The 25,419-nt window shown below is 38.4% G+C and overlaps 1 protein-coding gene across 1 annotated transcript in view; it reads right to left on the bottom strand.

Moving 5' to 3' along the window:
* Positions 1-25,163, bottom strand: part of Synd (protein kinase C and casein kinase substrate in neurons protein Synd) — a 96,045-nt gene extending 70,882 nt beyond the window's left edge. Inside the window, exon 1 of the mRNA XM_034980674.2 lies at positions 25,094-25,163. The gene's annotated coding sequence lies outside the window, so the exon portion shown is untranslated. The remainder of the gene's footprint in view (positions 1-25,093) is intronic.
* Positions 25,164-25,419: the final 256 nt, after the last annotated feature.

Below are 25,419 nucleotides of genomic sequence, written 5' to 3'. Positions count from 1 at the left end.
TGTAGTTTTAAAGTTAAAGGTTCTGAAAATTACGAACAAATCTTTGAGTCCGTGTACGTTTAGAACGTCTCTACAAAATTTCATTGAGATAAATTAATATTCAAATGAGTACCAAACTACGTTTGTTAGAAGCGCGCTACGTACAAATTCCTCTTAACAAATTAGCTCGCGTGCAACATTTGATACGCCATATCGAGAACTATCGTCTCAGTTTGAGGAAATGCAAAACTCTATTAAAAGAAATATATATACCGTTCTTATAGGTAATAAGAATTCTATGTAACTGTATAACTTTGAGCTTTGATAGCCCAGTGGTTAGGACGTCCGCCTCCTAATCGGAGGTCGGGAGTTCGATCCCGGGCACGCACCTCTAACTTTTCAGAGTTATGTGGGTGTTAAATAATTAAATATCACTTGCTTTAACGGTGAAGGAAAACATCGTGAGAAAACCTGCATGCCTGAGAGCTAACCATAATGTTCTCAAAGGTGTGTGTGAAGTCTGCCAATCCGCACTTGGCCCGCGTGGTAGACTATGGCCAAAATTCTCACTTTGAGAGGAGACCCGTGCGCCGTTCTCTGTAGTGAGCCGGCGATGGGTTAATCATGATGATGCTGATGAGGATAATAACAAATATTACCTCAACTTCCGAGACTTGTGGTGGTATGGAAGAAGACGGCTGAGACGTAGCATTGGCCAACGAGAACGGCTGCCTCGCCTTATGATGATGATGATGATGATGTATAACATCGCAGAGGAGTGATCTCATTTGGGAGAAGCGTGACATTGATATTGGCTTACTATAATAATCCGTTTTGGGATATGATGAAATCAGTGATCTTATCATCAGTTTGTTAAAGCGTAATATCTTTCAAAAGAGATCACCAACAAGTTTATTACTGACTAGCTTATGCTCGCGACTTCGTCCGCGTGAACCACACAAATTTCAAACCCCATTTCACCCCTTTAGGGGATGAATTTTTTAAAAATCCTTTCTTAACGGATGCCTACGTCATAACAGCTATCTGCATGCCAAATTTCAGCCCGATCCGTCCAGTAGTTTGAGCTGTGCGTTGATAGATCAGTCAGTCAGTCAGTCAGTCACCTTTTCGTTTTATATATTTAAGAAGATAAATAAGGGATTAGCATTGATAAGGGATTGATTCAAAATGCTTAAAAAAAGGTATCTGTACCCAGTGGCACAGGAGTTCAAGCCAGGGTATGCATTTAGGTATGAACTTATTTTACGGCAGGTTATAATGAAAAATAAGCATTGATTTATTACAATAAGGGTAAGCAGTGCGTTTATGCTTCTATGAGCTGCACGCCACTGTGACTGTACCTAAGCAAAATGAAATTTGTGTTTTGCGACGTTAACTTTTGGCCACGGTAGTTATAATTACTACGGCAGTTATAGTTATTATTATTATGAATGGATGTACTTAGCTATTTATCAGTGTAGGTGAACAAGCATAGAGGCCGCGTCTGCCAAGATGGCAGCTGAACAATCATCGGGCTCGTGACCGTGACGGTGCGGTATTGTGTGCGGCCGTACGTCGACAGATAGGCTTTACTCCGAGATAGTGACTTACAAAGTGTTAATCATACTATCAATAGGCACGAATGTTTTGCTTTTTAGTCAGCATCCCAAGTGCATTATATATGACATTATAATTTATAAATACTGAGAATGTGCATTTCGAGAAAGAGGTCAGCCGCCGAATCCAGCTCGGCTGGGGAGCGTTCAGGAAGCTTCGAGATGTCTTCTTATCCAAAATTCCTCAGTGCTTGAAGACCAAAGTCTTCGTGTTGCCAGTGATGACACATGGACCCGAGATATGGTCGCTATAACTATGGGCCTCATAAGAAAGCTCAGAGTCACTCAGCCGGCGAATGAGAGAGCTGTTCTTGGAGTTTCTCTATGTGATCAAATCAGAAATGAGGAGATCCGTAGGAGAACTAGAGTAACCGACATAGCTCAACGGGTTGCGAAGCTGAAGTGGCATTGGGCAGGGCACATAGTACGGAAAACCGATAGACGTTGGGGTTCCAAGGTGGACGGACGACATCAGACGAGTCGCAGGGAGCCGCTGGATTCAGGAGGCGCAAGATATGGCGTGTAGAAGTCCCTACAAGAGACCTATGTCCAGCAGTGGACGTCTAATGGTTGATGATTATGATAATGATGGTATGTGCATAAACCAAAAAACCTAGAGGGCGTAAACTATCAATGGTGGTAATTCTGTTGTACCCTAACCTAAACCTAAACTAAATTTTAGATTCTTTAATTTTAGGATTTCTATTTCTAAGCTGCATTCGCAATTTTGCTTCAACTAAATTTAAACATCCTAAATGGCCGTCTAAAATGACGTTTGAATTGAATAGTAAGTGTGGCTATTTAAGATAACAAGAACTGCACTAATGTTGTGTTTGATTTTCCCCTTTAATCTTAAAACTATTTTTTGCGAAAAATATCGAACGATGTTACTTGAAATACAAAAATAATAACTTTACTTGATTTATTTGGGTCGAATCACAATAAAAGTGTCGAAAATTGAAGTTTTGTTCATTTTATCGTGTGAAGTAGGCTTAAGTCTTTGATCAAAAGTGCTAGAACCCAGAGCCGTAAAACCAGTTAAAAAACTGATCTATTATTTTTGTTGCAAATATAATTTCTAACCTAATTTCATGTTTTGTGGTTAAAGAATCTTAGTTTTTGTTACAAAACTTTGTGAAAATAGTGGTTATGTGCATAAAATAGATAAAAGCAAAGAATTTTGCTTGGAATCTTACCTACCTACCTTACCTCGAAATCACCGAGGTACCTAATTGTCAAACTCTTGCTAATAAGGAAATCAATGCAAACAGATGAAAAGCAATCATCCTAAATAACTGACTGCCACAGAGTACATTGAATATACAGGTAAAGGAATATACAGCAAGGAAGTTCTGAAACTTGGCAGTATACTTACAAATCTGGCGTGCAAGGACGTGGAACGAGGTATCCATGAATTCTGCTATGAATTCAACAAACTAAGGCGGTAATGTGATTTAAGGCATGAAAGTACCTACAAGATCAAGATTGAATGTATATACCTACGTGTATAATAATAATAATAACAGGTAACAGCTGGTATCATCATAATGATCAACTCATTGCCAGCTCACCTCTCAAAATGAGAATAGTTTGGCCATAGTCCACCACTCTGTCCAAGTGCAGATTGACAGACTTCACACACCTTTGAGAACACTATGGAGAACTCTCAGGCATGTAGGTTTCCTCACAATGTTTTCCTTCACGGTTAAAGAAAGTGATACTTAATTGCTTCTTAAACAGCTAGTACATATTATAATATAGCAAAAAATGGAAGTGTAGCATACCTATATAAAAATAATAATTACAGGCAACAGTTAGTATCATCACACGATCAACTCATTGCCGGCTGACTACAGAGCAGGGGTCTCCTCTCAAAACGGGTAGAGTTTGGCCATAGTCCACCACTCTGGCCGAGTGCACATTGACAGATTTCACACACCTTTGAGAACACTATGGAGAACTCTCAGGCATTTAGGTTTCCTCACATTGGTTTGGTTCACCGTTAAAGAAAGTGATGCTTAATTGCATAGTAAACAGCTAGTATGCATAGCAAAAAATTGAAGTGTAGCATACATTAAACCTTTCAACACATCATCATAACAAACTTTCAACGTTGATAATTTTTATTTCAGCCCATTTCATGAAACCAAGTATATGGAGTCTGCGAGTTAAAAAGATGTTCCGTCACTCATCTACCAAAAATGAACAGTTGTTTCCTAAACTTAATTTTTATTTAAATGTTATTGAAATAAATATTAATTATGTACAGTACAGAATAAAACATTTGTTTATTATTTTATTTAATAAAAGTAACTGTTAATCATCTGATTGAAGTTTTCTTGCTTTTGTTAGGAAATTCTTGCCTCCATCATACTGAGCAGCTGTAGTATGACTTAGTTGTACTACTACTACCTGAAAAATGAAATTTATAATCTATAGGTATAAATAGTTCAAAATTAGTTTTCAGTCCCTATTTATATCAATTTCAATGCAGTCTTCGCCATAACAATTATAAAAACATTTTTTGAGGTTTGCATATTCTTTGGCTAAAATCTACAGAGTACCTATACTTTGAATTAGCTCAGACTAGACATAGTTAAAACATAATACTTTAAGCAGATATGTATAGAGAGCATACTTTGACTTTGCTCTGACTTAAGTTTCAGTTAAAACGAGACAGATTTATGCCAATGATATAACTCTGTCTCTTTTATCAGTATCTTAAGTCTATGCAAAGTCAGAGATCTATAGATTTCAAACTAAATAAAGGTTGAGTCTATAGATTTCTGTATTAATTTGTAGAATTATAGGTATGTGTTGAAAACTTTAGTCAGCTAGTTTTCAATAAAATAGATCTAGAAAAGATAAAAGAAATCAAATTATTTTTTGACGTTATTTCTCTTCTAACTATGGGTTCCATACCTCAAAAGGAACCATTATAGGATCACTTTGTTGTCTGTCAAGAAACCCAAGGTCAACGGGAAGTACCCTATACTTCCCGTAGACCTAAAGGCAGGTAGCTAGGTCAGTACATCATCATCATCATCATCATCATTATCAATCCATCGCCGGGTCACTACTACTGAGCACGGGTCACCTCTCAGAATAAGGTGTTTTGGCCATAATCTAGCACACTGACCAAGTGCGGATTGGCAGACTTCACACATTTTTGAGGACGTTATGGAGAAGTCCTAGCTTTTCTCTCTCTCTTCTGTACATATTATGTAAATGTAAAAATATAAACTGACTGACTGACATCAGCATATAAGCTGCTGACTCCTGAGTCTAGTAATTTATTAAGCTGCTGAGTTTAAAAACTTGAGAATTTGCATGTAAGGAACGTTTACTTTAAGTAGGTATATAGACCACTACGACATAATTTTCAGATACTTACATAGGTACTTATTCCACCCGAACAAAGCTGGGGCAGGTACAACTCAGGCAGGTCAGCTAGTTAACCTGAAATGTGATACCCATATGGGTATGGGTATACCTATATAGGTAAACTCAACAAGATCCTATCATGATATGTTTAGGAATTACAAGATGTATCTACTAGGTACTTCTCAACTAAAACTTATCAGATGATTAAAGTGAACCCAGGCTAAGTCAGTTAGTTGTAGTTATCTATACTGTACTGTAGTTAGCAAGTACCTACTTATGCAGGTAATAGGTAGTCTTTCAAGCAGGTATCTACTGAGTTGAAAATAAAGAAGTAACTGGGTACTACTCAAGTACTTAGTTCAATACTAGGGGTATGTAAGTATAAGACATAACTAAATGTAAAATCTGTTAATTTAGCCTATAAATAAACCTTTAGGTGAACTCATTAAGATTTTAGAACTTAAACTTTATTATAAGTACCTACTCTACCACCACACTTATTCTGCTTTATTTTTGATATGTTTAGCAATAAGTAGTAGGTAGTAGGAATTAATCTCATTGATAATGATAACAAGGCATCAAGTTTTACCTTGGCATACCTAATTGGCAAAGATTTTGTTCACACTAATATTTAGGTAGCTACCTATGCAAGTTTTTGTCTCTGGGTATGTTGCTTTATGCATCTGACCTAGTTGGGCACAGAGATTTTTCACAAGGACACATACTAGTGAAGGATATACTTATAGGCTACTTTTATTAGGTAGGTAGGTAAGCTAAGTACCTACAGAAAAGTATCCTAGTCCCACAGGATTTTCGAACAGCTGCCACTTGCTAGTTAAGAAATAAGGAGACTTAAGGATCTTAGGTTTGCCTTGCTGAAGCCGCCAGGATGTCTGTGGAGGTGTCTGATACTCTTAGACAACAAAGTAGATAACCAACCTAATTATTTTTTGCGAATTAACGACGAGCCAGAGAAACCACGTATATTTCCATTTTATAAAGTTTAAATTAAATTAAAACACTTAAAAGACACTTTTTTTTATCTTAAATATAACAATTCTAAACTCAAATAAAAATATTTCTTTCAAAACACGTCCATTTTGCCATTTAAGCAGACTCTTTAAATTTAGTGGGCACCTCGCGAGGTCCACTCTAATTTTAGAAAATTTTAGGTTGACGTTTCTTAATTTAGGCATTTAGTTCGTGCAACAGAATAACTTTTGCTCTTTCAAATCTAAATTGAATAGTTTAGTGCTGTCAAATTCAATTTTAGGTTAGACCTGTCATTTAAGTGGGTTTTCAGAATAACACACCTTTCTAAGTCTAATATTAGACATTTTAAAATTAGAAAACCGCCTAGAGAATCGGCCCCAATATTTTAATAAGCTTAACCTGTATTTTCAACATACGAATAATTACGAGTACCTCATTAATAACTCAACTACATTGTTTGTACGTACAAACAAAATAGGAACGGTGAAGTAAATTACAAACAACAAACTAACTTTCTGAAATTCGTGTCTAAGATAAAACATTGTACATGTACCTATACCTACCTAACCTAACTTATTTCTAAACTAAGATTTAACTCATGGAAACAACAAACGTTTAGTTAGGGCTGCCAATCAACGAGATTCAAAAGTTGCATATTTTTAATTCATAATTCATAAACCGTTACATACACACACTCTCCGCTGAAGTACGTTGTTTCATTGTTCCTTCTCCGAACCTAAAAATTAGAAGATCTGCCTATCGGGTCTTCGGTGTTAGTTCAAATAACTAACATAGTCCTGTCACGGTCGCCACTATGTTAGTTATTTGAACTAACACCGAAGACCCGATAGGCAGATCTTCTAATTTTTAGGTTCGGAGAAGGAACAATGAAACCGACACACTCTCCGCTGAAAAGTACGTTGTTTCATTGTTCCTTCTCCGAACCTAAAAATTAGAAGATCTGCCTATCGGGTCTTCGGTGTTAGTTCAAATAACTAACACACACCATTGTTTCATAGAATCTCGCATACTAAGCGCGCGTTTTGACGTTTGATAAAAAGTTACTGATTTGACTAGTTGTCAAATACTGTATTGGCCTATTTCTTTGATATAACATCGGCCTCTTATTCGGGGGTACCTATGGGGTTGCATTCTGGGTACGCACTATGCACTACATTTTACGGAGTTGTGCGTTTTATGCACTTAAATATCATAACTTTAATTTTGAAGGAAAACCTAGTGAGGAAATCTGTATGGCTGAGAGTTCTCCATAATGTTCTCAAAGGTGAAAAATCTGCTGCTCCGCATTGGGGCAGCTTGGCATACTATGCGCTAAGCCCTTGTAATTCTGACTCGGACTCAGTAGTGGGCCGGTGATAGGTTGATCATGATGATGATGATTCACAAATCTGTGTTCAAGGTTTCTTAACCGGTATATAAATAGTGTTTGTGGCAGCCCTAATCCTCACCTGCGGTTAGACTGCACCGCAAATATTTAAGGTCATGGGAGACGCCGACGACGACGCGTTTATGATCATCCATTGTTTACGTAACCACTACCTATAATCTACGCTTGGTGGTTTGATCTTGGAATACAAACAGATACTTCTCAAAAGACAATATTTTCTTTTTATAGTTTATCAAACAACCAGTGGCCCTACCGCGGTTGTTTGACAGCTACAATGTCGCGATCGCAATCATCTCTGATTGGTTAATGCTCGCTCACCATTGGCCACAATGCATTGTTGCAACAAGAATCGCACAAATTCAGCCAATCAGAACAATTGAGATTGTAATAATCCCTCTTTATAGCGTCGTCGGTCCATAGTGCTGAAGAGCGTCCTAGGATTACTTGTATGCGGTCAGTGGACATTGGGCAGACCTTGCGTGACGTAGGTGCGATGGCCGCTGAAGCCAAATTTTTTGAAGTACAGAATTCCATAATCCAAACATTTCTAAATCGGACATTACGCAACTGTGATGCTGCGCAATGGCGACTAACAGTTACCTCATAGTAATGATGTGGTGATTGGTGAATAGTAACGCGTGCGCCGATCGCGCCGTTCGCTACGCCTATTGTTTGTTAGCATGTGACGGTGTGGTACAAGTTATGAGACACAGCAGTACTTAGTTTTCTTATATTGTTAGTCTTTTTTTAGTTATTTGTTTAAACCTTAGATTAGTTAAAAACCAGCGCTGCAGCTTGCTGCAGCATGATGCTGAGTGGGAGACCTATATTTGGTCACACGTACTCGTATATATATAGTATATTTTTATTATTATTATTTTGTACTTATCAGTTTAATTATGTAGATTGACTTAATTAGCTTTTAAGGTTTATTGTAGTATTGTGATCAAATAAAAGTTTTCTTTCTTTCTTTCAGTAAGCATAGACGCTCTCAGCAAGTAACGCAGCTCTACATGTCATAAAATCTACAGAGCAATGCGCATACATAGCATCAAGGCGTAGGATCTATGGAGCGTACTTTGACTTTGCTTAAACTTAAGTTTCATTTAAAACGAGATAGATTTTTGCCAGCGATATACTTACCTAACGTTGTCTCGACTCTCGGTTCAACAGTGTTTAAGTCTGAGCAAAGTCAAAGTGCGCTCTACATATTATAGAAGATCTCAACCTATAAGCAACGCAGCAAACTGGGTGTTTCCACATTAAGCATGTTACTACAGATCACGCTAGATGAAACGTGCCTAATAATGGCGTCTGTTAGTTGCACAAGTTTATGAGCTACGGATATTAGTGTATAGTATTGCAAACGTGTATTACATGAAACTTGTGAAACTACAATTTTCACTGCGTCAAACATGTACAGGTATATTACAAATAATTATTATAGAGTAAGTTTGTAAGTTTGCGACATAGCTCAACTGGTTGCGAAGCTGAAGTGGCAATGGGCAGGGCACATAGTTCGTACAACCGATAGACGTTGGGGTCCCAAGGTGCTAGAATGGCGACCTCGCACCGGAAGACGCAGTGTTGGAAGACCCCCCACTAGGTGGACGGACGACATCAGACGAGTCGCAGGGAGCCGCTGGATCCAGGCGGCGCAAGACCGTGGCGTGTAGAAGTAAGTCCCTACAAGAGACCTATCTATGTCCAGCAGTGGACGTCTATTGGTTGATGATGATGATGATGATGAAGTTTGCAAAACTTATTGGAATAAAGCCACAGTATACAAAAATTAATTATATTCTTATCTCGCTTCCGCTTATGCCCTCACACCATCACTATTACCAAGGCCCGTAGCAGCGAGTGAACGCTAAAAGAATTACCGTCTAATGGGATTACCTTCCCCGCTAGATCATTAACAAATCGACTGTCATACCTATATTGTACGTCCTTAGTTAGTGGTACCTACAGAAACCGGTCAAGTGTGCCTCTTCCAGCTTACAAGTGATATTGCTATGTGCGCTCATTGAGTCTAGTGACAACCTATGCGTAGGAAGTTAGGTACCGTGTGAACCTAGTGTACCTAAGACATCATCCACGTGGATTTACGTTTTTGAAAAATCCTATGGGATCTCTGATTTTACGGGATAAAAAGTAGCCTTTATTCATCTCCGATGCAAGCTTTCTCTGTACTTAGTAGAAGATGCCCGCAACTTCGTTTACGTGAATTTAGGTTTAAAAAAGGAATATTTTTTGTATTTCAATAGTCTTTGATTTTCCAGGACAAATAGTAGCCTAAGTCCATCCCCGGGATACAATCGTCATAATCGATGAGTGGATTTGGCCATAAAAATCCGGCCATAAAATATTCGGGTATTTTGCACGATAAATCAAAAACTATTATGCAAAGAAATAAATAAAAATCTGTTTTAGAATGTACAGGTAAAGTCCATTCAAATGATACTCCACTTGGTATCTTACTTATCTTAATTAATTTTTCATGTACACCTTTCAATTTTGTTTGTGGTGTAACCACAAATTCAAGTTTTCGGAATTATTCCTTCACTTGTGCTATAAGAGCTACCGACCTGCCAAATTTCATGACTCTAGGTCAGTGGTCGTCACACTTTTTTGGTCAAGGGCCACATAGGACAATGTGAGATAGAACTGAGGGCCGTACACTTGTGAATTGTACCCATGTGAAAACTAGCAACGCGGGTGCGAGTGAATGTAGGTAAATAAAAACAAAAATGTTTATTTGAGATTTTGGTTAGGTACAAAGAAAAACACATTTTATTTTAAGGTAGTTAGGCACTTAAGTAATAAATAAAAAAGGTTACAATTCACGAATTATGATGTTGCATTTTTTTTACAATTTCTGCCATGTTCGCGTCTTTGGGACTACGTGAAATCCTCATGGTGTCTTTTAAATGACTGGAAGGCGATTGCGATATTTTTTTTTAAATGTTGATTGCGATACCTACTTAATCGTAGGTATAGTTCGTATTTTTTGTAAAATATTTGGTATGCCGCGGGCCGCACAAATACCAGCGGCGGGCCGCATGCGGCCCGGGGGCCGCAGTTTGACGACCAAGGCTCTAGGTCAACGGGAAGTACCTCGAAGACACGGCGGACTCACGGACGGACGGACGGACAGACAGACAACGAAGTGATCCTATAAGGGTCCTTTTTCTTATGAGGTACGGAACACTAAAAAGTGGCAGATAGACAAACAGACAGACACATTTTCACATTAGAATATTATTAGGTATTACAGAATAATATGTGGTAGAAAAGTTGCTACTTTAGATTAGGTTTTAGTTTTTGTGGTCACGATTATTGCGTATATATATTTCTTGCCGAGATGAACAATAATTCATTAATCAATGTCAAACGACGTATTATATAACTTGCAGTGCACGTCAAGAACAAATACAATTCCGAGGTAAACAATAGAGCTAGCTGTCATTGTTAAAGTCCAAAGATTTCCCCCTCAAACCAAAGTCAAAGGGCTATTTAATTTTTCACGCGCATTCAACAATCGCTTTTGTCTCATTAACGCATTATTATTTTGACTACAAAACATTTATGTATGTAGAGTCACCATAAATTGCAAATAAATAAGGAACCAAGGTCTGAACTCTGAACCCGAAACCAAACGTAATCGACATTCCACGGACACGTACGAAGCGATTCACTTTCTCGTTTCTAATTCGAGCCGCTAGTAGGTATATGATATGCCCTTCCGGCTTAGTTTTCCCCTCCACTTATAATAGATTGCAGCCAAGAACTAGTCTATGAATTCAAAAAAATTATGTAGGTAATACCTACGTCAGGGTCATATATTTCTCGCGAGAAAAATTAAAAAGCATTAAAAAAATTAATGCTAACATTCCCTTAGGTTTTCATGCAAAAATAGTGAATTTTAACCGTGTTTTTTTAAAATTGCCAACGCATATTAAAAGTTTGGTATGACAGGTCGCAAGAATTGTTAACAATGCAATAATATTTTCATTAGAGGGATTCTGGTTTTTTTTTCAAATAGGTAAATTCAGATCGCTCATTAAAATCTATTGTTCTCGTATTTCGTAAATAGCCGCACAGAAGCCTGTCCCGTGATATTAAATTGCATGGCACCCCTACTTATGAAAGAAGTTCAATTAATTCTCAAAGTAATTTCAAAAAGCCATTAATAATTAAGCTTTCAATGGTTGAAACGTGACCCATAAGGTCCGCTATGAAGCTGCAGCTTCTTTTGTGCTACTTTCGAATAATTCCATACAAAGGTTAGGTAGTTATGGCGTATCTTTACTCACGTCGGGTTTCAATACTCCATCTATTTGTAATCTGTCAATAAGTTATAGTGCGCGACAGGTCGAGTTGGCAATCGGGGTATGAGGCGGGGGGACTCCCCGCATACTCGCACGTCACCCGCGCTCGCACACACAGGGTCCGCGCGGGGGTTGTGCGGTCGTGCGGGGCGTTCCCACACCGAATGCCATCTCGACCTGTCGCGTACTATACTTAGCAATGTTTTTGTCGTAAGAGATCTTGGAGCCTACCAATATGCGCTGACGGTTTAAATCCTACATAGTACAACAGTCCTAGTAGTAGTAGTAACACAATGTCTTTCCCAAAACGTTGGGTATCGTAAGATTACCCCCGTTAACAAAAAAAGGTATAAAGTTTATTTTTACTAGCTGCCCTGGCGAACTTCGTTCCGCCTAACAGTCGATTCAATTTTTTAAAATTTTTCTCTCCATAAGAACCATCCCCGTACTTCAAGGAATATTATAAAAAAAGAATTAGCGAAATCGGTTCAGCTGTTCTCGAGATTTCCGATGAGCAACACATTTAGCGATTCATTTTTATATTATAGAGATATAACATATAAGTGCAATATATCATATGTTTCTTTATAAATGTACAATGTATTCGTATTTAAGAGCACTCACAATGGTTGTGCAAATTAAAATTATACCAAAGGGTTGTTACTTGTTTGATTAAGATACCCGCGACCCCGTTTCTTTTCAACGGCTTTATTTTATCTCAGTAATTATAACACACACTGTGTGAGAAAACTAGTTATAAAAAGTCATAAAAAGTGTTTTATGCAACTAAGATTCTGCTATAATATCAAACAACTTCATTCGCGTGGAATTAGGTTTTTAAAAATCCCGTGGGAACTCTTTGATTTTCCGGCCTATGTCACTCTCCAGGTCTTTATCTATACCCATGCAAAAAATCACGTCAATCCGTGCACCGTTCGTTGTGACGTGATTGAAGGACAAACCAACAAACAAACACTTTCGCATTTATAGGGGTAGTGATTAGCTGTTAATACACAATCTCGAAACTAAAACCATCATCATCATCAACCCGTCGCCGGCCCACTACTGAGCATGAATCTCCTCTTAGAACGAGAAGGGTTTGGCCATAGTCCACCATGCTGGGAATGTGCGGGTTGGTAGACTTCACACACCTTTGAGAATATTATAGAGAACCCTAAGGTATTAAGGTTTCGTCGCGTTGTTTTCCTTCACCGTTAAAGCAAGTGATATTTAATTTCTTAAAACGCACATGACTCCGAAATGTTAGAGGTCCATGCCCTGAGAATTGAGCTCGAACCCCCGACCCCCCCAAATAGTAGGCCGACGTTTTAACCACTAGGCTATCACCGCTCTACCCATATCTTATTAGCTCAATTCCATCAATCAATTTATCTATCTATTAAACACAGACCACCACCTATAGACGCCTAATAGCCAAACACCCCCGCTCGCCAAGCTTAGGCACTTGCTGAGCATAACACGCCCGTTCGGTACCCTCATTCCGCACATTGTATTAATTACGTGACTTTTAAGTCCATCAATCACAACAAAGCCCTGTCCCCCGCCAACATTTTACGATTTGTTTTCTTGCAAAACATTGTATATGCGTACTCTCTAGGAGTTGAATTCTCTGTGCTATTAAATGATGCCAGCAACTTCGATTAAAATCCTGTGGAACCTATGTCACTCTCCAAACTATTATCCATGCAAAAAAATCACGTCGATCAAAGGACACACAAAACATTAAACTACACTACACTTTCGCATTTATAATATTACTCTGTAGGATTCCGTGGTTTGTATGTATAATAAAATTCCTAATTCATTCATTGTCATGTTACATACTTTCAAGTCCATGGACTTGTCAAAAGTTCAACTTTAACAGTTATTATATAAAATTGTACATAAACATAATATTATACTGGCATTGAAAACCCCACCTGAGCACATATCAACAATGAATCCACATGTAATCGCCATATAATAACACTTGTTATTACGTGACACCATGGAGATTTGTTTAAGCGATAGAGCGGCTACTACGCCTGGATACACCTGTAAGCTTTTCTCACGTAATTAGCTTACATGATTAACTTACGACAAATTTACTAATGTGCTAAATATGCACTCTCATAAGTACATTTACCTTAGTAAATTTGTAGCACATGAGTAGATTCTACTCGTGTGGTTGTAGTCAGTTGTCAATTAATTACTTAAGCTACTTACTTGAGTAAAGCTTACAATTGTAATCGCGGCTTTACGAATAACTTCCTTATGGCCTATTCATCATCATCATTCATCATCATCATCATCATCATCATCAATAACCGATAGACGTCTACTGCTGGACATAGGTCGTCCGTCCACTGAGTAGGGGGATCTTCCAGTGCTTAAAGAATACGTAGGCCGACATCCTACTCTGGAATGTATTTAAAGCATTTAAACTTTATCTCTCCCTTCCATAAGAATGGCGTCTTACAAAGCAGTGCAACATTATCAGTCGGATAATTAAAAGGTAGATACTTCCCAAAGGATATAGTAGCCAAATGACTCGTTTACACGTCTTACATTTAAATTTGTCCTATCTATCTCCAACATAAAGTTCATTATCCACAACCGAGACTGCAGTACCGATACAATATTACGTCGCAATATAACCTCTATTATAAGAGGATTAAAGACTAAAATGTAGTACAAGTTATAATAAATGTATAGTGGACACAAAATACCTTGGAAGCGGTGGGCGTGCTATGTAACGGTACGCTCGGCTTAGCTTGATTTGGGATAGGCTGGCTAGTGATGGGTGAAAGTCATTTATCGATAAAATTTAATCGATAAACAAGGTCATATGAAGGACTTTAATTGACAATCAATGTTTGCTCTGTCGGCAGACACTTGTTACGATAGACATTTTCAAAATACTTGCTTACATAATATCGGAGACGGACTTAGGCTTTTTATTTTTATATTATGTCATTAACAGCTCTTCTGAGTTATTAAAAGACAATATCTGTATAAATAAAAATGAAACGCCGAAATGTATGTATAACTTCCGAACGACTGCACCAAATTGGTTAATTCTTTTTTTTGTGTTGCGTCAAGTACAACACACAACAAGTTAGGACAAGGTTTGTATGAAAGATTTTTTTGGATGGGCGATAGAACGGATGGGCCGTGAAAGGCTAGCAGACAGACAGACAGACAAACTTTCTCTTTATAATATTAGTATGGATTAACAATCTAATTTATTAGATAATATAATTAACTAATCAATTCAATCAAAATTGTCGCTTTATTTCTAAATTAAACGTAATTTCATTTATCGATAACTTGAGGGCTGACATCTCTAATATGATTTCGCAGTTCTTCCGTGTCGATAATAGGATTCCATGGCCGGATTTTTGTCAATATAAAATATACAACCTAACACTACATAACTAGTTACATACTAGGTAACTACAAATAAGTACTTATTGTAAACTAGCTGATGCCCGCGACTTCGTCCGCGTGGAATTAGGTTTTATTTAAAAATCCCGTGGGAACTCTTTGATTTTCCGGGATAAAAAGTAGCCTATGTCCTTCCCCGGGATACAAACTATCTCTGTACCAAATTTCATCAAAATCGGTTGAACGGTTGAGCCGTGAAAAGCTAGCAGACAGACAGACAGAGAGACAGACACACTTTCGCATTTATAATATTAGCATGGATTAAGTCTCCCGTATTAATAAATTTAATCACGTGTTAAATAACATTTATGTCGCGGTTATTATACAATTGACGAATTTCTAAATGACAAGGTCACCGTTCATGAACAAAACGTCAAGGCTTCGACGTCACTGGCAGGCGTCAAATGTTACCTACATTTACGCGAGGTAGCCTATAAAAACCTCAATAGCTCAACCGGTATAGGAGTGGACTGAAAACCTGAAGGTCGATGGTTCAAACCCCGCCCGTTGCACTATTGTCGTACCTACTCCTAGCACAAGCCTGACGCTTAATTGGAGAGGAAAGGGGAATATTAGTCATTTAACATGGCTAATATTCTTTATAAAAACAATTAAAAAAACGCCTATTTTTCTTTGATTTCACTGCACCCATAGCCTAATATTTGACATATCGTCGAGTCAGGATCAAACCGAGAGTTCCCTGACTATAGTTTACTCTGTCAAGAGACTAGAATCACTAATATAAATGTGAAAGTGTGTTTGTTTGTTGGTTCATTGGTTTGTCCTTCAATCGCGTCACAACGGAGCAACGGATCGACGCGACGTGATTGTTTGCATGGGTATAGGTTAAGACCGAGTGTTTTTTTAAATTTATAGACTAGCGCTTGGCTGCAATCAGACCTGGTGGCAAGTGATGATGCAGCCTAAGATGGAGCGCGCTTGCCTAGAAGATGTATATTCACTCTCGACTTGAAGTCCTTTTATCCCAGAAAATCAAAGAGATCCCACGGGATTTATAAAGGCTAATTGTGGATTTAGGCTTTTAAAAACCCCGTGGGAACTCTATGAAATCGCGGACATCAGCTAAAAGCTTTAATAGCCCAGACTGCGAGCGCGGGCCAGCGCTAGCGCAGTGAACACCTTATTACGTCACTTTCACTTCACATGCAATTAATTCACGATATCGTAACTCGTAACGATTATGAGTGCCGGTGCGGAAAATTACGACGCTTTATATGTTGCGGCGATAATTTACGGGAGTACATTCGAAAAATGAAAATGAAAATCTTTTTTATTCGTATAAACTTTTACAAGTGCTTACGAATAGTCGGATGCATCTACCACTGGTTCGGAATGCCTTTCCTGCCGAGAAGAACCAGCAAGAAACTCGGCGGTTGCTCTTTTCAAATATTTGATATAGGTACAAAATTATGCCATGTATAAAATAGTATTTGCAGTCTTGTGCGTTGCTGGAACGAGCTGCAGGTCAAATCCACGCTCTTTTATCATTTAGATAATCTTCAATACAGATTATAAAATTATGCCAAAAACTTTACGGCTGCACTCTTTATCTATTTAAATTTTAATTTAAAACAACTTTATTGCAAAACTAGTTTATGCTCGAGACTTCGTCCGCGTGGACTACACAAATTTGAAACCCCTATTTCACCCACTTAGGGATTGAATTTGCAAAAATCCTTTCTTAGCGGATGCTTACGTCATAATAGCTATCTGCATGCCAAATTTCAGCCCGATCCGTCGAGTAGTTTGAGATGTGAGTTGGCGTAGAGACGTAGTCCACGCGGATGAAGTCGCGAGCATACCTAAGCTAGTTATTCCATAAGACACTTTCAATTAAAAATTACGTATCCAGAATAAGCCTCGCGAACCGGTTAGGTTCTAAAATTAAGTATTTTAAACAATCAACTGAGGCGATACGGAATATAGGCAAAAACTAAAATTACTCTCAAATGTCTTATTTAAAACAAAGATTTAAAAACAGCAAAATCACAAGATATACTTAAGTAAAATATAGGACGATCTCCATTCTCCATAAGAAAGTAGCACACAGTAATTTCCTTGATCTATTTAAATCCACCACGTAAAGAATACTTACAAAATATCGTAAAAGCAAAAACCCACATCTGACGACACGCACACGAAAATAACCTGACAGTGTGGCTGATTCCGTTGTACACAATCTCTAAACTAAACTAAAATGGCACGTTTAAATCTATTACTATCCCTTTCATAATTTTGCTCGCGGAAAAGGATAGCACTAGAATTAGACCTGTTAATTTAGTTTAGTTTAGAGATTGTGTACAAGAGAATCGGCTCCAGTATCAGCTGTGTTTCACACGAACACAGTTTAAGCAGTTACGCACTCTATGCGTGTTCTATCGCCTTTATAAATGGGGAGTGCTCTGAAGAGCTTTTTGACCTCATTCCACCTTCCTCTTTCTACAACCGCACCGCGCGACACCGTAAGCAATTTTACCCTCACCACCTGGGTGTCTGGTGCACTTCGACCGTCCGTTGTGCCAGATCCTTCTTTCCACACACATGCAAACTGTGGAACCAACTCCCATGGGTGGTGTTCCCACTAGATTACAACATAGGGTTATTCAAGGGGCGGACCAACAAATTCCTAAAAGGCCGGCAACGCATCGCAGATAGCTACTATGACGTAGACATCCGCTAAGAAAGGATTTTTGAAAATTCAACCCTTAAGGGGGTAAAATAGGCGTTCGAAATTTGTGTAGTCCACGCGGACAAAGTCGCGGTATAAGCTAGTATACTATATAGCAATAGGCAAAAATGTTGAAACTACCATGCCACCCATACAGTACCTAGACCTACCATGTTACTTAAAATAGATGTTTGTCATGCAATTCTAGTAGCATCCAACGAGAACTAGTACTTGTATAAAATGGCGGTCTAGCTAGTGTTTATTCTTCCCGAAGGAGAGTCTCTCACTATCCCCCCCTCCCATAAATCGTTTCCCGAGAGATGCATTATAAATAATGCTGTTTACGTAGCCGCGCCGTTGCTATAAAGAGTGGTGTTTATGAATTTTTATATTACGTTTATTCTCCATAGTGTTATTTAGAACGTGGTTCGAGGTACCGTTTTAGTGGAAACTTAAAAATTAAATCTTTTCCAATCCACATACAGGCCTTTGAAAATGTGTATTTATGGGTGAATATTAAAGATAACATGGAGAAAAGAATGAAACAATGGAGAATTGCACAAACTGGATATTATTCTTCTCATATTATTAAGAAAATCTACGTTTCTTGGTCATTATACTTCTTGGTATTACTGTCAAGACAGATAGCTGTGCGCTTGGCCTGCAAGCCGTTCTACCAAATTATGGAGTTGGGATGCGTTTATGGTGCAGTTGCCACAACTGCATCGCAACTGCCCAATGACTGCGCAGTCAGCATCACAGTGTGCGCTCAAACTAGAACTGGATGCTGCAATTGGTCGCATTTGCGATCCAGTTAATTTTTTCTTCTAAAACTGTTAATTCAAAAGGTGTCTTAAATTATCGACAACCTTCGTTAGGAGGGTCCCTTCTAAACTAACTATCCCCGATGAGTATGCAAATCTACGCACGTATCAAAACACAGCACTGAGACATAACAATCCAAACGTCCCATTAGCATACTGTATGTAATCGCAATAAAACCGTTCTGTACAACAAAATAATGTGGAATCTTACTCACGAAGTATTTGATCGTGACTGCAGGTATATATCGCTCGTCATGCTGCGATTATAGCGGTTGTGACTAATGAAGAAATGACAATAACCTTCTGTACTAATGATAGTTGAATAGACTATGATCGAAAGCTTCGAACGCTTTTTAATGACGTCTAAATATTGAAAAAGTATTGCGAGACCGAATGCCTGACATGTTTAGTCTAATAACGTAGAATTTTACTATCAATGCAAATTGAGGGTATGTTTTCTTTGGAACGTAGCTCTGTGTACATTGCATGTTTTGTTTAGCTAATAAAGGCGCGACTCAGAATCTTGTAGAATCTAACTCACGAAACACAAATCATGCATTGGAGCGGGTGTGATTAATGTAGAAATGACAATAATCTTCTGCAATAATGAATTATGATAGTTGAATAGACCTCTGACCTATGATGGAAAGTTTCGAACGCTTTTTAATGACGTCTTAACATTGAAAACTGTTGCGGGACCGATTGCCTGACACATTGTGTGACTTGTTCTGTGGGTCGGGGTTCGATCCCGGGCACACCAACTTTTCACAGTTAAGTGGTTTTTAAGCAATTAAATATCACTTGCACTTTAACGGTGAAGGAAAACACTGTGAGGAATCCAGCATGTCTGAGAGTTCTCCATAACATTGTTCTCAAAGGTGTTGTCTGCCAATCCGCACTTGTAAACTACGGCCAAACCCTTCTGATTCTGAGCGGAGACACGTGCTCTGTAGTGAGCCGACGATAGGTTGATGATGATGATGAAGGACAGATCGCTTGTCACAATAGCGTCATTGATATTAATAGACGTAGGTTCATGAATATGCAAAGAATCGAACAGGTGCCTTGGTAATCATTCTGACCATCGCACTTCATATATGGGAGACAATTGCACCTAAACTTTATTGCTAACTAGGTCCCAATAGAATATTCTATGTAGCATTGTTCTAAGGACAGGGCCCAGGGGTCCTTTATATGGAGTTTCCATTTACGTGGAACATAAAACATATTATACAAATTGAGCCTTACATTTTCTTTACAATTTGTGGTTTACTAAATATACCAAATGGCATAGACCCGTTACGTTCATACATGGCAAATAAAAATCCGTTCTCGATGATTAGTAAAGCAGAAGATACAAAACGCACGAGAGTAGGTGAGATAGCGCTCTACAAATGTGATCCAAGTGTCGTAGTTTTAAATCAAATCAAATCATAAATTTTATTGCCTTTAAGTTGCTGAGTGCTGACATAAATTATATAAGGAACAAAGAAAAATATTAATAATACAGATAAAGAACAAATAATAACAATTAAGTAGACCTAGGTCTAGGTCTAGGACTAGGACTAGGTCTGACTTATTAGTCATCACCTGACTAGGCTTCCCTCATTTATTGTTAAATAAAGTTAATTAACTTTAAGTCTACTTCATTCCCCCATCTCGAACTGTCACGAACTAGACCTATGTAACGTATCTATACTTCTTTTTACATATTATACATACCTATATAATATAATTGCTAAATGGTTTGAAATATGCAGATCCAGGCGCGGCGGCGCAAGACCGTGGCGTGTGGAAGTCCCTACAAGAGACATTATATCCAGCAGTGGACGTCTATCGATGACGATAACGACATTTGAAATATTGTGTAATCGTGATGTTCTAACTGGTTCATCTCCGGGAAACATTATAGAAATCATTTGTTCGGTTATTTATCATTAATTGATTTTGAATTAATATCTAATGTACAGTTAAGTAATTTAATTAATATAAACTAGGTACTTGGTTTAATCAGTAACACGGTTAAAGGTTATCTTAATAGTTATTATGAGATAAGAATCCTTACCTACCCTTTATCTAAAAGTATTAAGTAAATAATTCATTTATAATGACAATAATTACCATTGCTCTTAGTTATCGATTTTTATTCTTATTGATCGTTTATCGATTGCTAGCTTTTGCTCTCGGCTTCGTGTAATTATACGTGTCCTGGATGCTGGAGTTACGAGTGTTCATTATCATAATTATCAGCAGCTGGATCCATAGCTTCACATAGGCCTCTTGAAAATGCTAAGAGCAAGTACCGAACGGGCGCCCTCCCGCGATTCGGCCCATATAACCGAGAGGTTGGTGGGGCCATGGGAGGTGGAGGGTTGTCCCAGGCCTCTTGCGGCCATTTTGGTCAGTGCGCATTATTGTACAACTTAAAAAACCGGCCAAGTGGGAGTCGAACTCTTACACGAAGTATTCCTACTATCGTACAAGATTATGTAGTTTTTATTTTTGTTTACATGGTGGCCATTTTGAAATTTATATTAGTTGTTGTTACAGCGGCAATAGAAATGATACACTCAGTGAAACTTTAAACTCTCTACCTAGGACGGTTCATAAGATACCCGCTGACAGACAAAAAGACAGACATACGGACGAACGGATAGCGGAGGCTTAATAATAGTCCCGTTGGCACCCTTCGGGTAGGGTTAACGGAATTCTAAAAATAGGCAAGGAAATACACAGTCGCTCATCTAATTGGAATTGAACCAATGCACAAACCCAACCTAAAAAACCAAACATCCGGCTCTTATGCGTCTCCATCCAACCGAGACGAGGAGACATTCAGTTCTATGCAATAGTGGTCCTGCCCTGCCCGAAATAATAGCTCCGATAAATCAAAGAACGGACTGAAATCTCCATGGGCGACGACTCGATGCTTGTTTAAATGATTTAACAGTAATTATACTAGGTTGGGCCCACTTGGTCACGTGACTCGAGAAATAATTCTACCACTAGAAGATTCCTCCCACATCAATGATTCCTACGCGAGCAGCGCGCCGCGCCTCGCCCCTTCGACGGCTTCCGTGCAAATCTTAACTCATAAGAGAGAAAGAGAGGTGTTAGTTAATTTTAATTCCGCAGCGCTGTGCGAGCTGAATTGCACTTTATTGCGTCGTAGCAAGAGTCGCTATTTATCTAAACGAGATTATTTTGCGAAACGAATAGGCATCAATATCGCAAGCCAACGTCCTTCGTACAATCCACCCATTCATCAGCCTATGGCCGTGCACTGCAGGTCATAGGCATTTTGGAAAGCGCGCCACCACATATGATCCACCTCCTTCCTGCCACATTTTTAAGGTCGTCTGTCCAGCGGGCTGGAGGTAGTCCCACACCACACTTATCGGTACGCGTTGACTCCAGCACGCGTATGCCTCAACGGCCATTGGTTTTGCGACAGATATAGCTTGCCGCTCAAGCGCAAAGTCGCTCAGCGTGCTATGGAGCAGTACCTCTCCCACGGATAACAAAATCCGGAACGAGGAAATTCCCAGATGAACAAAATTAACCGATATAGCTGGGGCTAATGGGTTCTGGAGTGGAGACCGCGTACACTCAATGTAGGACGACCTGTACCGGTGACCTGAAGGTGATGGGAAGAGGATGGACGAGGAAGGCGGAGGACCCTGTTGGTGCCGCGCTCGTGAATAGGATAATGTCCAGCTGTGGACGCATACAGGTTGATGGATTAGATTGGATTGGATATATAAAGACATCCTCTGAACTCCAGAGCAACGACCCCCGTCTATTAGATAATCGTAAGGCTATTTTCTGTCGTGGCCGGCCAATTCACGAGACGCTGACGGATCGTTAGCCGGACTACTCTAATCTAACAAATTATGGACTAAGAACCCGTGAGGGTCAAACCTTCATTATTTTATAAAAGCTGAAAGTTTCTATCCCCATTGTCCCCAACATAGGGATCAGCGACTATGAAGTTTGGATCATGGTGGCTTTGGCAGATAATATGACGCAACAAAGACGTATTTAAAATCTTTCGTCAAAGTATAGAGTCTAATTTTTTATATTTTCTTCGGAATAGTATTAGAAATCATGTCATACTTTGCCAGACAGTATCGTGGCAACCCCCTGCCAGACATCCTTAAACTTTAATATGTCTTGGGTGTCTAGCAGGAGGTTGCCACGATACTGCCGCTGATCGTTCGTCCCTATGTTGGGGAACTTTCAGCTTTTATAAAATAACAACGGTCTCTTCTCGGCCGGTTCTCACAGGCTCTTTATCTATTAGGTAACAGCTAGGTGACAAATTGCCCGAGAAAGGAAATGCGGGGACATCTTTCAAGATGCTATCACGTAGTTTTGACTTTTATAACCCATTAACAGGTTTTATTCGGAAGAGTATGTTACTAACTAGTTAACTACATTATAAACTTTGTCGTGGGTGTTAAAATGGTGTAAAGATTAACTCAAGTATGTCGTGGTTGCCGTAGGTTTGAGGTACTCTAGAATGTAATGTCTCTTCTTCAGAAAATAAATTATCTATAGTGCTAAATTTTATCAGGATAATCCGTACTTAATTAATGCGAAAGTGTGTCTGTCTGTTACCTTTTGACGGCTTATCAGCTTAACAAATCACTACCCATATTATAAATGCGAAAGTGTGTTTGTTTGTTGGTTTGGTAACTTCAATCACGTCGCAACTGAGCAACGGATTTACTTACGTAATTTTTTGCATGGGTATAGTTAAAGACCTGGAGAGTGACATAGGCTACTTTTTATTTCGGAAAATCAAAGAGTTCTCACGGGATTTTTAAAAACCTAAATCCACGCGGACGAAGTCGCGGGCATCAGCTAGTTTAAAAAATAAAAAATATTTTTATTCAATTAAACTTTTACAAGTATTTTTGAATCGTCAGATGCATCTACCACTGATTCGAAATGCATTTCGAACGAAAAAAAATTATAGAGAGAGGGGTGAATCTTAGCTTCCACGGGATGTTCAAAAACTTATGTATCGCTATCCGAAGATGAAGAAGAAAAGAAGGAATGCAAAGAAGATAAAAACAAGTTTGAAGCCCTCTAAGTTCATAAAGAACATTTTGAAAGATCATATTAAAGGGTATTATGATATATAAAAATAAAAGGTCGGAACTCTAATCGTGTTTTCAGCTTTATTCAAATTGACACTATTTTCTAAAACTCCGTTCCGTGGTATAATAATGAGTTATGATGGCGATTTCTATAATATTAGAGGTATTTATTTATTATATGTATAGATTTAGTAACGCTTTCTTTCCTTTTGAGGCCACTGCTTTTATTATAAAAATCTGCGACAAAAACACTTTCAAAGATAATGGCGGACCATCTACCTCAACCATCTCTACTGTAAAAATATTCTGCTAAATGATCTGATGGCGATGATTCAGTACTGAGCACGGGTCTCCGCACAGTTCACTTGAAAAGAGCAACCGCCGAGTTTCTTGCTATTTTTTCTCGGTAGGAACGGCATTCCGAACCGAAAAGTTAATAAATAAATAAAAGCGGTCAAGTGCGAGTCGAACACGTACACGAATGGTCCCGTACCATCGTACAAAGAATAACTACCTATTACACTTTAATTTTTTTTGTAATGTAACCACAAAACCACGGTTTTCGGATTTTTGTGGTCACATCACAAGAAATAAAATTAAAATGTGTTTCGAACAAATATTGCCATTTTTGACATTCAAAGTTAGATTCCTATATCAAGTGGGGTATCATATGAAAGGGCTTTACCTGTACATTTTGAAACAGATTTTTATTAATTTTTATATATAATAGATTTTGATTTATCGTACAAAATGTCGATAAAATACGATTGTAGTACGGAACCCTCAGTGGGCGAGTCTGACTCGCACTTGGCCGGTCTTTTGTATATACAATGCATATATTAAGTAAGGATTCTTGTATTCATTTTATAATTATTCTAGTACCGTAAGCTCACAACCTTGAATGGGAAGCTGGATGAAATCTCTGTTTAGAGATAAGCATTTCCAATGTAATTTCTCTACATAGTATAAAATAAAGAATTTCTCGCGTCTGTATGTATGTATGAACGCGTAGATCTTTTAAACTACGCAACGGATTTTAATGCGGTTTTCACCAATAGATAGAGTAATTCAAGAGGAAGGTTTATAGCTATAGTTTAATTCTCAAAAAATTAGAGATCCCTAGCGAAATTGAAGTAATGTGAATTAGGTCGGAAAAAATCCTCTCATTTGAGTTTCTGAGGCAATGACACCACATTAGTATCTACGTTGCACCCATGCGAAGCCGGGGCGGGTCGCTAGTAATTTATAATTTTAAGTAACTTTGTATCTACAATTTTGGTACATGGGAAAAAAAATTAACACATAATCTAAACTTACAAGTAAGTAAACCACGGCGGCAGCCGCTCTCCTGCCGGCACTAGCGGCGTCTCATCGATGCACTTTACACTTTAATCTGCAACAAAAGAGTTACACATTAGTTACTACTTCACCGAGTAACAATCTAACAACTACTTACTACGAGTAGTAACAATTAATGTGCGATTACATTGTATTGAAGTCGTAGAGTGTAACTATGTACTTGTTAGTTGTGACTTGTGACCTGTAGAATAACTTGTTACATCAATGTTTATTTAGACAAGTTTTTTTTTTAAATTTACGAGTAGAGAGTTAATTAGGATTCAAATAATGTCTATTTGAAGTAT

Source organism: Maniola hyperantus, chromosome 22 (assembly GCF_902806685.2).
Source record: "Maniola hyperantus chromosome 22, iAphHyp1.2, whole genome shotgun sequence".
NCBI lineage: Eukaryota > Metazoa > Arthropoda > Insecta > Lepidoptera > Nymphalidae > Maniola > Maniola hyperantus.
This window is presented reverse-complemented; position numbering and strand designations above follow the sequence as displayed.